General features: G+C 35.0%; 1 protein-coding gene across 2 annotated transcripts in view; it reads right to left on the reverse strand.

Moving 5' to 3' along the window:
* KMO (kynurenine 3-monooxygenase) overlaps positions 1–13,950 on the reverse strand; it is a 76,876-nt gene extending 62,926 nt beyond the window's left edge. Inside the window, exons 1-2 of one of the 2 annotated variants that reach the window (XM_082833651.1) lie at positions 13,663–13,950; positions 8,563–8,609 (exon numbers count right to left, since the gene is read on the reverse strand). The gene's annotated coding sequence lies outside the window, so the exon portion shown is untranslated. The remainder of the gene's footprint in view (positions 1–8,562; positions 8,610–13,662) is intronic. The other variant, XM_082833650.1, reaches the window with a different exon arrangement.
* Positions 13,951–14,640: the final 690 nt, after the last annotated feature.

Genomic DNA, 14,640 nt, shown 5'->3' on the forward strand with positions numbered 1-14,640 from the left:
AATTGACAAACATTAAAGACAAAGAAAAATTATTAAAAGCAACAAGGGAAAAACAACAAATAACATACAAGGGAACTCGCATAAGGTTAACAGCTGATTTTTCAGAAGAAACTCTACAAGCCAGAAGGGAATGGCATGATATATTTAAAGTGATGAAAAGGAAGAAGCTACAACCAAGATTACGGCACCCAACAAGGATCTCATTCAGATTCGACAGAGAAATGAAAAGCTTTACAGAAAAGCAAAAGCTAAGAGAATTCAGCACCACCAAACCAGCTCTACAACAAATGCTAAAGGAACTTCTCTAGGTGGGAAACTCAAGAGAAGAAAAGGACCTACAAAAACAAACTCAAAACAATTAAGAAAATGGTAATAGGAACATACATATCAATAATTACCTTAAACGTGAATGGATTAGATGCTCCAACCAAAAGACACAGGCTGGCTGAATGGATACAAAAACAAGACCCGTACATATGCTGGGAACAATAGACCCACTTCAGATCTAGGGACACAAACAGACTGAAAGTGAGGGGATAGAAAAAGATATTCCATGCAAATACAAGTCAAAAGAAAGCTGGAGTAGCAATACTCATATCAGATAAAATAGACTTTAAAATAATGTTACAAGACAAAGGAAGGACCCTACATAATGATCAAGGGATCAATCCAAGAAGAAGATATAACGACTTTAAATATCTATGCACCCAAAATAGGAGCACCTCAATACATAAGGCAAATGCCAACAGCCAAAAGAGGAAATAGACAGTAACAAACAAACAAGGAAACAAAATTATCGACAAATAATTCTTGGGGACTTTAACACCTCATCTCAGAATAAAAGCAATATGATCATCCCAATAGATGCAGAAAAAGCTTTTGACAAAATTCAACACACATTTATGATAAAAACTCCAGAAAGTGGGCATAGAGGGAACCTACCTCAACATAATAAAGGCCATATATGACAAACCCACAGCAAACATCATTCTCATTGGTGAAAAACTGAAAGAATTTCTTCTAAAATTTGGAACGAGACAAGGATGTCCACTCTCACCACTACTATTCAACATAGTTTTGGAAGTCCTAGTCATGGCAATCAGAGAAGAAAAAGAAATAAAAGGAACACAAATTGGAAAAGAAGTAAAACTGTCACTGTTTGCAAATGACATGATACTATACATAAAAAAACCTAAAGATGCCACCAGAAAACGACTAGAGCTAATCATGAATTTGGTAAAGTTATAGGATACAAAATGAATGCACATAAATCTCTTGCATTCCTATACACTAACAATGAAAGATCAGAAAGAGAAATTAAGGAAACAATCCCATTCACCACTGCAACAAAAAGAATAAAATACTTAGGAATAAACCAACATAATGAGGTAAAAGACCTATACTCAGAAAACTATAAGACACTGATGAAAGAAATCAAAGATGACACAAACAGATGGAGAGATACACCATGTTTTTGGATTGGAAGAATCAGTATTGTGAAAATGACTATACTCCACAAAGGAATCTACATATTCAATGCAATCCCTGTCAAATTACCAATGGCATTTTTTACAGAACTAGAACAAAAATCTTAAAATTTGTATGGAGGTACAAAAGACCCCATATAGCCAAAGCAATCTTGAGGGGAAAAATGGAGCTGGAGGAATCAGACTCCCTGACTTCAGACTATACTACAAAGCTACAATAATCAAGACAATATTGTACTGGCACAAAAACAGAAATATAGATCAATGGGACAGGATAGAAAGCCCGGAGATAAACTGACACACCTATGGTCAACTAATCTATGACAAAGGAGGCAAGGAGACACAATGGAGAAAAGACAGGTTCTTCAATAACTGGTGATGGGTAAACTGGACAGCTACATGTAAAACAATGAAATTAGAACACTCCCTAACACCATACACAAAAATAAACTCCAAATGGATTAAAGACCTAAATGTAAGACTGGACACTATAAAACTTTTAGAGGAAAACACAGGAAGAACACTCTTTGACATTAATCACAGCAAGATTTTTTTTGACCCACCTCCTAGAGTAATGGAAATTAAAACAAAAATAAACAAATGGGACCTAAGTAACTGAAAACCTTTTGCACAGCAAAGGAAATGATAATATGAAAAGAAAACCCTCAGAATGGGAGAGAATACTTGCAAATGAATCAATGGACAAAGGATTAATCTCCAAAATTTACAAGCAGCTCATGCAGCTCAATATCAAAAAAACAAACAATCCAATCCAAAAATGGGCAGAAGACCTAAATAGACATTTCTCCAAAGAAGATATACAGATGGGCAAGAGATACACGAAAAGATGCTCAACATCACTAATCATTAGAGAAATGCAAATCAAAACTACAATGAGGTATCACCTCACACCAGTTAGCATGAGCATCATCAGAAAATCTACAAACAACAAATTCTGGAGAGGATGTGGGGAAAAGGGAACCGTCTTGCACTGTTGGTGGGAATAACTTGATATAGCCACTATGGATAACAGTATGGAGATTCCTTAAGAAACTAAAAATAGAATTACCATATGACCCAGCAATCCCACTACTTGGTATATACCCAGAGGAAAACATAATTCAAAAAGACACATGCACCCCAATATTCATTGCAGCACTATTTACAATAGCCAGGTCATGGAAGCAATCTAAATGCCCACTGACAGATTAATGGATAAAGAAGATGTGGTACATATATACAATGGAATATTAGTCAGCCATAAAAAAGGAATGAAATTGGGTCATTTGTAGAGACATGGATGGATCTAGAGACTGTGATACAGAGTGAAGTTAGTCAGAAAGAGGAAAACAAATATCGTATATTAACACATATATGGGGAATCTAGAAAAAGGGCACAGACAAACCAGTTTGCAAGGCAGAAATAAAGACACAGATGTAGAGAACAAACATATGGACACCAAGGGGGGAAAGCAGGGGGTGGGGGTTGTGGTGGTGGGATGAATTGGGAGATTGGAATTGACATATACATACTAATATGTATAAAATAGATAACTAATAAGAACCTGCTGTATAAAAATAAATAAACAAATAAATAAATGAAATTTAGAAAAATAAAAAAAAATCAGAAAGAAAAAAGCCCAGAATACACATTCTTTTCAAGTACACATGGAACATTCTCTCAAATAGACCACAAACTAGGACACAAAACAAGCCTCAACAAATTTAAGAGGATAGAAATTATTTCAAGCATCCTTTCTGACCACACTGGCATGAAACTAGAAATCACAGAAAGAGAAAAAAGGGGGAAAAAACCCAAATTACACAGGGACTAAAAAAAACAGTACTAAAAAAAACAATGGGTCAACAATAAAATAAAAGAGTAAATTTAAAAATACTTCAAGTCAAATGACAATGAAAATACAACCATACAAAATCTATGGGATGCAGCAAAAGCAGTTCTAAGAGGGAGGTTCACAGTGATAGAGGCTTTCCTCAAAAAACAAGAAAAATCTCTAATAAACAATCTAAACTACCACCTGAAAGAATTTAGAAAAAGAACAAATAAAACCTAGAGTCAGCAAATGGAAGGACCTAATAAAGTTCAGAGAGGAAATAAGTAAAATAGAGATTTAAAAAAATGAAAAAAAATCAATAAAACCAAGACCTGGTCTTGAAAGGGTAAAGAAATTGACAAACCATCTAGCCAGGCTCACCAAGAAGAAAACAGGACCCAGATAAACAAAATAAGAAATGAAAGAGGACAAATAACAACAGGTACTGAAGAAATACAATAAAACCCACAAGAGAACACTATTAACAATTATATGCCAACAAATTGGACAACCATTACTTCATGGACAATTTTCTAGAAACATACAGCCCACCAAAACTGAATCAAGAAGGAAGAGATAATTTGAACAGACCAATCACTAGAAGGGAAATAGAATATGTTAAAAACAAAACAAAACAAAACAAAAACTCCCTGCAAACAAAAGTCTAGGACCAGATGGCTTCACTGGGGAATTCTACCAAGCATACAAAGAAGAAATTATACTGATCCTTCTCATACTCTACCAAAAGATTGAAGAAGAGGGAACACTCCCAAAGTCATTCTATGAAGCCACCATCACCCTGATACCAAAACCTGACAAAGACAATACCAAATAATATAATTACAGACCAATATCTTTGATGAATACAGATGTAAAAATCCTCAATAAAATATTATCAAACCAAATCCAATGACACATAAAAGGGGTTATACACCATGATCAAGTTGGATTCATCCCAGGGTCACAAGGATGGTTCAACATATGCAAATCAATCAACATAATATACCACATCAACAAAAGAAAAGACAAAAACCACATGATTATCTCAATAGATGCCGAGAAAGCACTTGATAAAATTCAACATCCATCATGATAAAAACTCTTACTAAAGTGGGTATAAGAGGGAACATATCTCAATATAATAAAAGCTATTTATGACAAACTCACAGCCAACATAATACTCAATGGTGAAAAGTTGAAAGTGTTCCCCCTAAAATCTGGAACAAGACGAGGTTGCCCACTCTCACCACGTCTATTCAACATGGTATTGGAAGTCCCAGCCACAGCAATTGGACAAGAAAAAGAAAGAAAATGTATCCAAATTGGAAGGGAAGCAGTAGAATTGTCATTATATGCAGATGACATGATTCTATATATAGAAAACCCTAAAGAATCTGCACAAAAACTAATAGAACTGATAAAAGGATTCAGCAAGGTAGCAGGATACAAGATTAACATACAGAAGTCAGTTGCATTTCTTTACACTAACAATGAAATATCAGAAAGAGAATGTAAAAAAAAATCCTTTTTAAAATCGCATCAAAAAAATAAAATACATAGGAATAAACCTGACCAAGGAGGTGAAAGACTTATATGCTGAGAAGTATAAAACATTGATAAAGGAAATTGAAGATGATTCAAAGAAATGGAAAGATATCCCATGCTTTTGAATTGGAAGAATTAACATTGTTAAAATGACCATACTACCCAAAGCAATCTACAGACTTCATGCTATCCCTATCGAATTACCCAAAACATTTTTCACAGAACTAGAAAAAGTAATCCTAAAATTTTTATGGAAACATAAAAGACCCAGAATTTTCAAAGCAAGGAAAGGACAAACCTGAGGAAAAAGAACAAACCTGGAGGTGTAACCCTCCCAGACTTCAGACAACACTACAAGCTACAATAAACAAAACAATGTGGTATTGGCACAAAAACACACATACGGATCAATGGAACATAATAGAGAGCCCAGAAATAAACCAACTGACCTATGGTCAATTGATCTATGACAAAGGAAGCAAGAGTATACAAAGGAGAAAAGACAATCTCTTCAGCAAGTGGTGCTGGGAAACCTGGACAGCCACAAATAAATCAATGAAGTTAGAACACTCTTTCATACCAGGCACAAAAATAAAGTCAAAATGGCTTAAAAACTTAAATATAAGGCATGACACCATAAAACTCCTAGAAGAGAATATAGGCAAAACATTCTCTGACATAAATCATAGCAATCTTTTCTTGGGTCAGTCTCCCAAGGCAATAGAAAAAAAATGAAAATAAACAAATGTGATCAAATCAAACTTTAAAGCTTTTGCAGAGCAAAGGAAACAAAATGATAATACAACCTATGGAATACTAGAAAATATTTGCAAACAATGCGACAAACCAGGGCTTAATTTCAAAAATATACAAACAACTCATACAACTCAATACCAAATAAACAAACAAACCAATTTTTAAAAATGGGCATAAGACCCAAACAGACATTTCTCCAAACATACAGGTGGCCAACCAGCACATGAAAAGATGTTGAACATCACTAATTATTAGAGAAATGCAAAGCAAAACAACAATGAGATATCATCTCACTTCTACTGTATAGCACAGGGAACTATATTCAATATCTTGTAATAAACAGTAAAGGAAAAGAATATGAAAAATAATATATATGTATAACTGAATCACTTTGCTGTACAGCAGAAATCACTCCAATCAGAACGGCCATCATTAAAAATCTACAAATAATAAATGCTGGAGAGGGTACAGAGAAAAGGGAACTCGCATACACTGTTGGTGGAAATGTAAATTGCTGCAGCCACTATAGAAGACAGTATGGAGGTTCCTCAAAAAACTAGAGTTGCCATATGATCCAGCAATCCCACTCCTCGGTATATATGCAGAGAAGACCATAGTTCAAAAAGATACATGCACCCTAATATTTATAGCAGCACTATTTACAATATCCAAGACATGGAAGCAACCTAAATGTCCATCAACAGATGAATGGAGATATATATATATATAGATATATATATATAGATATATATATAGTACTCAGCCATAAAAAAGAACGAACAATGCCATTTGCAGCAACATGAATGGACCTTGAGATTATCATACTAAGTGAAGTAAATCAGAAAGAGAAAGACAAACACCATATGATATCACTTATATGTGGGATCTAAAATATGATACAAATGAACTTATTTACAAAACAGAAACAGACTCACAGACATAGAAAACAAATTTATGGTTACCAAAGGGGAAAGGGAGTGGGGGAGGGATAAATTAGGAGTTTGGGATTAGCAGATACAAACTACTATACAACAAGGTCCTACTGTATAGCACAGGGAACTATATTCAATATCCTGTAATAAACAGTAAAGGAAAAGACTATGAAAAATAATATATATGTATAACTGAATCACTTTGCTGTACAGCAGAAATTAACACTACACTGTAAATGAATTATACTTCAATAAAAAAAGAAATGATGACTTAAAAAAAGAAAAAGGGCTGCAGTAGTTCGAAGCTTCAGATATCAGTATATTGCCTTAGTATTTCTGCTTCTGCCGAGTGCCTGTGGGTGATTTCCCACTCATTTGATGTGTAGAATTAGCGAGGTCTGTCTGTTTCTGAAATAGGTGTTCCCTTGATGTCTATATGTCCCTTACGAGACTAAACCAGTTATCTTCAACTATTTGCTCTCTTTCAGCCTAGGAGTTTTTTTCCACAACACGTGATGTGCCCATTTTGAACGTTATTCATCTGAAAGACAAATTCTTATGGAAGTACTCATTGGCAGATCAGTCACAAATAAGATAGACTGAAGTTTACATATAATTCTCTGCTTGATAACTGTAAACTTTCTCTTCTACTCAAAAAGTACATCTGGTAGTATATTATTACCTGGGTAACATTCTGACTGCTTTAATTATTTTAAAAAATCATTTAAAACTTTCAAAACCTAACTCTTCTGTATGACGTATTGTTGACCCACGTCACAAATGATCTAGTTAAAACAATGTTTTATGACAGTGAGATTAACTATGAGGATGCTGATAACTGTTATTCTATGATGTTTCTAGATCATTAATGAGGTGGATCAAGTAACTTTCCAGGTCTGAGCCAAAGAAACACGCATCAAGCAAGTAGATAAGAGATTAATAATGAATCATGTGGTTCTATGCAGCCTATAAGCAACATGTTAGTGGACTGATAGGTAATGATCATTATTACTTTGGTAGCAAGTCCCAGCTCTTGTCTCAGTTCACTCTCAGTAAAACAAGTAAAATTACTTTGTATTACTGTCTCCCAGGAATTTCCCCAGTCCCTGTAACAGGGAGAGTCAGTATTATTTGACTGTTTCTCCAGTTAGGTGACAATTTTCAAGTCTCATCTTGTCTTTTCCTTTTTTTCTCTTTTTGAAAATACAAAACTAAATGAAATTTGAATTATAAAGTAGCTACATTTCATAACACCTGAATAATGTGGATTTGATGTTCTTTGGGTTGGAGGAGAACGAAAGAGATAACTTTTTGCTTGAGGTTGGGCAGGAGGAAACAGATCTGAGTAGAGTAACATAGTCAATAACTTTATAAATTGAAGGATGGCATGAGGGCCTTGGGTGTCTGATAAGAGAAAGGGCATCAAAAGCTTGAACAAAGTTTAACTATTACAAAGCTACAATTTCGACCACGGCTACTTGTCTTTCTATTCTTCCTAAATGTCAGGTAGAAAGAGTCGCCTCAGGAAACTTAAAGATGACCACACTCTTTTTCTATGGAAGGTTTTCTTGAGGGAAAGAAGGAATTAATCAACTTGTTTTCTCCCTCCTCTGAGCCTGAAGAATGTGAGGCTGTGGGACAAGTTAGGGATTTATGGGGTAACTGTTGTGTCAGGAGCAGCAGCATTTCATCCTCATTGGGATTTGATTATTTGTTAATCCCTAAATCAGGTCCTTCTCCAACAGAATGACTCCAAGCGGAGCATACTTTACAGTATGCTTTACTTTACAGAAGACACTGAATGTTTCCACTTTTCTCTACATATATTTATAAGTTTTAAAAATCTGCATTGTTGGGAACAATAAAAGTTTATTAAAAATTAAAATTTAGAAGAGATTAATACAATATTTGCTCTGTTGTTTTCATCATTGTTATACTGTTGAAGTTGAGATGAACTCAGCTTGCTCAATAATTATTTATTCATTTCACCAGGTCTTTGGCACTTACAGCTCTATGTCTTCTGTCTTTGCAGGGTTGGCTCTGCGTGTTTAGGTCTGAAAAGAAAAAAGGTGTAGTGGATGAATAGAAAAGGAAATAAATATTAAAATAAATTAATAATGGACCTTATACTCTATAGTGTGCCATAAAGTTAGGAGTGTGGTTAACTTAACCCTCTCTACTTGAGGTCCACTAAAAAAAATTTTTTTAACAGAAGAGAAAGGAAAGATCATCTAAGACTGAGCCCTGAGGCACTTCCTCATCTTCAAGTGAGGAGCTAGCAAAGAATAGCATGAAGGACTAGCTAATTAGATAAGGGAAGAGGGGGACATTCAATACTGCAAAGATCAGGAAAGAGATATTTCCAAATGGAAGGAGTGTCAGTTGCATCACTGCTACTGAAAATATCGGACACTGTCCATTGGATTTGCAACTTGATGGTCACTGGTGAACTTGACAAAAGCAGTATCAGTGGAGTGATGTGAACTGAAGGCAGTCTCTAGTAAACTGAAGAGAGAATCAGAGGCGAAGTGTAGATGGTGAGCAAATATGCCCCAGAAATGGAGAGGTAGTTGAAGTGGGATGCAAGTTGAGGGAGTTTTGTTTGGTTTTGCTTTTAAACATGGGAGATAATACAGCAAGTTTACAGTATTAGTTTATGGCAGTGGTCCAATAAAGAGAAATAAACTGATGATGTAGGAAGAAGAGTAGAAAATTAAAGGTGCAATGTCCTTGATGGGGTGTGGAATCCAGCACATTAGTGGATTTTTTTTCTTTATTTTTCTTAGGGAATGGAGAGAGAGTTGCTTAGTTTTATATTTATTTATTTATTTTTGGTTGTTAATTTAGTGTTTTTCAAAGTTACTGTACATCCACATAGCTTTAAAAATAAAAAAATTCTACAAGATAGCCAACATAAACGGTCATCATCCTCTATCTCTCTGTCATTTGTCCCTGCACAGAACCATCACTTCCAACTCCAGGGTATATATATCCGTATCTCTAAATAACATGCAATGTTATGACTTTTTGGTTGTTTTAATTTCTGGTTTTAGGTATTAGATCATGACTTCCTATCATTGAAGATAAGGATTAATGTTTTTCACCACCTTTTCTTTTCTCCCAGCACCTATACTCTTTCCATTTCTCTATCAGTATTGTTACATCAACAGTTTGGTTAGATTGATATTTAACATTTAATTTATTATAACTATGGCCTGTCAAATTTAATAATGATTATGTTTACTTTCCTGAAAAATACAACTATTTTTATTTCTCAATTTAAAAATGGTATCTTTTTCTTTGCTGAATTTTCAAGGACATCATAAATTCAATCTCCAAAATCTCCCCCATTTATCTAAATCTCTTATGAATACGTTCAAGGGTTTTAGATATTTTATATTCTTGAAGAAATAGCTCCTGGATGCTCTAATCTGCTTCAATCTGGGATGGTTGCTCTCTGTGTTAAGTGCAAGCTGTCATATCCTCATCTAGGGATTTTAAATATCTATCAGATATGTTGGAGACTCTACTTCTTGAAGCCCATGACTTCCACTTTCTTGGTTTACTCCCTATTTTTGGTGAAGCCCTTTCTCCAAGGATTTTCTGAAAAAGAGTAAATGGTAAGTAAGTTTTTAGAGACCTTGTCTATGTGAAAATATTTTTATTCCATCCTCACATTTGATTTGGCTAGGTATAGAATATTAAGTTGGAAATGATTTTCCTCCAACAATTTGAAGACATCAGTCAGCTATTCTCTAATTTCCAATGTTGCTGTTGAGAAGCCATGAAGATTCCTAATCCTTCAATCGTGACTTATTTTTCTCTCCAGAAACTCTTCTCTCTGCTCCCAGTGTTGTTACATTTATTGATGACATGACGGATTCTGGCCTGTGTTCCCCATTGTTCTGACACTAGTGGACTTTGTTAAACTAATTACACAAGGCAACCATTAGACCTAAGTGGCTCTAATGCTTTTGTGGCCTATATAAGCAAACCAAAACCTAAGCCTGTAAGTGCTTCAAGGTTAAGAAAGTGAAACCTAAGAATAACCAATCACAAACAGCCAACTGGCTTTAAGCTATAGCTAATCAGATCATTTCCTTTGCTTCTGCACTTTCTCTATGTAAGTCTTTGTCCTGGCTTCTACCAGCAGATTGCTCCTAACCACTTCTGGTTTGATGCTGCCCTGTTACAATCCAGTTTTTCTCAAATAAACAAAACTTTTAACCTGCCTCCACTTCTATTTTAACAGCTTTACTCTGAAAACTCATTTCTGCTAGTTCTAAAATATTTTCTTGAATTTGTTTAATAGTTTCTTCCTCTTTGTTTTCCAACATTATTCAGATGTTGGACATACTGAACTGTTCCTCTAATTAACTTCTCTCTCACATTTTCCTCCTCTTTGAATATTTGCTCTACTTTCTGTAGACTTTTACAGGCATATATTCCAACATTTCTACTAAATTTTTTCTAAGAAATACCCTAGTAATCTCCCAGGTTGGGAGGTATCTTAAATTAGAATCTTCAGAGTTTTTATTTATTATACATTATTATATATAGTCCTCTATTATTATTATAGGATAATGAGAATATTTTAACTGATAAGCATAGAAACTTACTATAAATTTTGTCAACAAGGTGTTTAGATTTAGAACAAAGGAAAGAGAAAACCACTGCATTGTTCATTTGGCCTTCATGGCAGGACATCAAGTTCCATAACTTGAACAGAAAGCAAAGTCAAAGAGAAACTCAAACAAACCATGCAAATATCAACAGGAATAAAGCAGGTCAATATTGTCATCAGACAAAGTTCACGGTAAAAAAAGAAAAAAAAAGAATTAAAAAACCATGCACACAAATCTCTAAGCAAAATAAAAACGTATTTTGCATAGATAAAACCTTGCATCCTAAAATGAAGATGTATAGTGTCAACTATTAATTTAAAGGCACTTACATTACATTTTCATTATTAAGTAACAAAAATAAATTAACTAAGTCAATGTTTCCCAAATTTCAGTCATTTGTATAGCACCTTCACAATATACTTAAAGTTTTGTTTCATCTTACATACATTTTATTTATATAAAAATGTAACATTATACTGCTGCTGGAGAGGGAAAATCAGGTTCATTGATAAATAGAAGGGAAAAATACAAATAAATTCTAAATTGTAGCTGAATTCTTCACCTGTGGATGAACTTTAGCCAAAGGCTTTCCCTCTCTTTTTACAAGAGATATTAGCAAGTGTTGGAGAAGTGTAAAATAAACATTTGCACATACACCTAAAAGACTCTTTCTTACAAAATAGAGATCGAAAATGGGATAATGGCCAATGTTACTTAATGTTGCATTCCTGGGCCATGTACAGGTGGCAATATTGGTTTATATCACACCCTTGCAGAAACTCTGAACTAGACTTAAGTCAGGAAGTTGTGGTGAAGAAAAGGAAATACAAAATAAACCAAAAGAAAATAGGAAGAAATTAATAATCAAAAAAGCACTTTCAAAATAACAAGGAAAAAAGGAATTGACATATATTGAGCCATTATTTGATCTCTAGAAAACACAAATTGTCATGGGAAATGTGAAATGAAGTGGGCCCCTTCCCTGACAAACTCCTTGAAATGGCTACCTTTTCTCTACTTTGAGAAGTAGGCTCACCAGAAGTCATGGGAAATTAATAAGGTGAGAAAGATGGGTCCAAGAGGGCTAGAGCAACTAGTTGCAACTTTTTAAAAATTAATTTTATAAGTTCTATAAAGCCAGTGTGCAATATCCCCAGAAATTAAGAGGAACAGCAAACAAGGTAGCGCTGGCTCACTGGGCTTAGTGACACAGTGTGCCAACCCAGTAAAAGGCAACCAAATACCCCTGGGATAAATTGTAAACAGGGTTCCAGTGAGCAGGGAGCTACACATATGACTCCTTATATAAAGAATAAATGTAAATTGGTCTTGCTCTTCCTGAAGTAGGCAGAGACTTTGAATGGAAATGAAAATGAAGAATAAATGTAAAGTACTCCTCTCTTAGTAACATAGTACAACTATAACCACATTAGCAACCTTAAGTCTAGCCTGAATTTAAACCTAAGCAAGTCCCCTGAGTGTGGCAGTCAAAATCAGCTGAAATTCTGAAAATGGGACATAATGCTATGAATGTTGAACAAAAAGATTTAATTTATAATCTAAGTTTTATATCATTTAATATTTCTGTTGCAGAAAGCTAAGAAAGAATACTGAAGAAAAGAACAAGAGCTAAAAAATATAGGAAGAGAAGGTTGCTAAAGTCTTCTGGGAAAGTTCTTTCTTATTTTTGGGGGGCTGTTTCTGGAGAGACCCTCTTTCACTGAAAGTTATTACATGCAGATTCAAGGTTTGGAATTGCTGTAGCCATCTTGTCAAAATCTGAAGATGAAGCCTACACAAAGAAAAGGGCAGAATGAAGATAACATAAGAGAGATAAAACTACAACAGTGAGATCATCTAGTCTGGAAACTGTTCTATCTGTGGATTTGTAACCAAGCAGGACCCTATGTGACCTTCCTGGGACAGAAGCGCTACCAATGTTCTCCACCTGCCTCTTGTTTTAGAAAAGCTTTAGTGTCCCAGGTTCCCCTGAGTTGCAAAAGTCTGGCTCAAGAATTAATGATTGAAAGAATGTGAACATGTAGTAACAAAAAATAGTAGTTGAGCCAGGAGAACTGGTGACAATTTGAACAATAAATCAGGCATATAGCAGAATCTTTAGTCCTTCTCTGAAGGGTATAGATAGCAGTATCTGATGCACATTCCTGAGTTGTTTTACAGATACTAAAACCACCACCAGATGGAAGAAGCTAATGGCATGATGACCATGAGCATGTACTCCAAGACATGCTGGAGCCTGAGGATTGATAATGTTAATCCCTGTGACACCACCCTGTTACCTCACCATCAATCAGTCAGGGAATTGTGCATGAGCTGATCATGCACAATTCTCTGTGACTCCTCTCCCTCATCTCCCCTTTAAAACCCCTTCCCTGAAACCCATCAGGGAGTTCGGGGGTTTTGAGCATTAGCTGCCCATACTCCTTGCTTGCTTGGTGCCTGCAATAAATGCTGCACTTACCTTCACCACAACCTGTTGTCAGTAGATTGGCTTTACTGTGCACAGGCAAGCAGACACAAGTCCAGTTGGGTAACAGTTTTAGTTATGTGAGTCCATCTGGGCTGGATATCCAAGACAGCTCACTCACATGGCTGAGAATTGATGCTGGGTGCCAGCTGTGAGCTCAGCTAAGCTATTGACTAGAATGCCTGCCTGTGGCCTCTCCAGGACAACTGTTTTAGGGCAGTCAAACTTTTTACATGGTGGCTGACTTAGCACAGGGTAAGTGTCTCAAAAGACTCATGGGGAAGTAGCACAGCCTTTTCTGACCTATCTTCAGCAGCACTCAGATTCTATTTGTTATCAGTGAGTCATAAGACCAGTCTAAATTAAAGGGGAAGATACTATTTAGACTCACCTGTGAAAAAGTCACACTGTAGAAAAGCAGATGGGATGGGAGATATTGCTGTTGGAAAATAAATTTTGCCACACCCATTTATTTATTTTTTTAAATTATTTTTAATCATTCTGCAGTGCCAAGCTCCATTTCCTGAGAAATATTAATAATGATACAAAAAAAATCCCACTATGTGCCTGCAAAATAGTTAAGATTGTGGGTTAGTTGGATGATACTGGGCATCAATTTTCTCTTCTATAAATAGGAATAATAATAGGACCTTCCTCATAGGGTTGTTCTCAGTGTTAAAAGAATTAATACATATAAGTGCTAGAAAATTTTCTAGATCATAACATGTATCAATAGGTGATTGTTAAAAGGGATTAAAATAGCCCATTTATAAAACATCTGTCAGTTAACATTTTAAGTTAAAATGTATGGTGGAAACAGAAGATACACTCAAAATAAAATGAAACAGAATTATCTAAAATAAAATGAGAAACATACATCAGGCAAATAACCACTATAAAACTGGCATAGAAAACAATATTTAAAAGAATTTAAAATAACAAGTAACAGAAATAAAGAGTGATGTTCCCAAT

This window comes from Leucopleurus acutus (genome assembly GCF_964270905.1).
Source record: "Leucopleurus acutus genome assembly, chromosome: 2".
NCBI classification, from domain to species: Eukaryota; Metazoa; Chordata; class Mammalia; order Artiodactyla; family Delphinidae; genus Leucopleurus; species Leucopleurus acutus.